The sequence below is a fragment of the Salvelinus sp. IW2-2015 genome, linkage group LG2 (genome assembly GCF_002910315.2).
Source record: "Salvelinus sp. IW2-2015 linkage group LG2, ASM291031v2, whole genome shotgun sequence".
Lineage (NCBI taxonomy): Eukaryota > Metazoa > Chordata > Actinopteri > Salmoniformes > Salmonidae > Salvelinus > Salvelinus sp. IW2-2015.
In genome coordinates this window covers 36,589,006-36,589,798 of record NC_036839.1, presented here as the reverse complement: position 1 = coordinate 36,589,798, position 793 = coordinate 36,589,006, and the positions used below count along the sequence as shown (strand labels likewise).

General features: G+C 46.8%; 1 pseudogene; it reads left to right on the top strand.

Moving 5' to 3' along the window:
- Positions 1-315: 315 nt before the first annotated feature.
- Positions 316-793, top strand: part of LOC111971651 (collagen alpha-1(IV) chain-like) — a 27,768-nt pseudogene continuing 27,290 nt past the window's right edge.

Here is a 793-nt window from a genome sequence, read left to right as displayed (position 1 = left end):
TATGTTTGTGTTGGGGTATCAGTGTAAGAATCCGTGAGTGTGTGGGTAGAATCCAGTGTGAGTGCATAGAGTTAGTGCAAGACAGTTAGTGCAGGAGAGTCTGTGCAGGAGTCTGTGCAGGAGAGTCTGTGCAGGAGAGTCAGTGCAGGAGAGTCAGTGCAGGAGAGTCACTGCCCACATACTTAACCTATATACCATCATTTCAATAACTATATTAATTAACAAAACAAAGAACGAGACTGGAATATGTTATAAAGATTCATAAATGTATTTATCATTCAATCAGGATAGATTTACAACTCTCTCTCTTCCTCAGGGTATCCCCGGACTTATGGGAATGAAAGTAAGTAAACGGAGGACTTTTAAAAGCTAAATAAATGCATACTAGTATGATGAATAATGAATATTGAAGCATGTGTGTGGTTTAGAAAACAGTCCTTCTGTGTGTAGTGTACAATTCCCTAACCTCGTCTCTCTCTCTCCCCTCTCTCTCCCCTTCCCCTTCCCCCGCTTTCTCCTCTCCCCCGCTCTCTCTCCCCATCTTGCTCCCCCCTCTGCTCTCTCTCCTTCGTCCATTTCCCCCTTCCCTCTTTCTCTCTCTCATTCTCTCTATCCATCTCTTCTCTTTCTCCGCCCACTCTTTCCTCTCTCTCTTTCTCCCTCACTCTCACCCCGCTCTCTCTCTCCCCCTTCCCCTCCTTCTGGTCCGTTCTACTCCTCTGTTCTCCCTTCCGTCTGTCTGGGGTTCTGTTTTTTTCCCCCTGTCCCTGGTTCTGTCCCCTGGGTCCCCTGT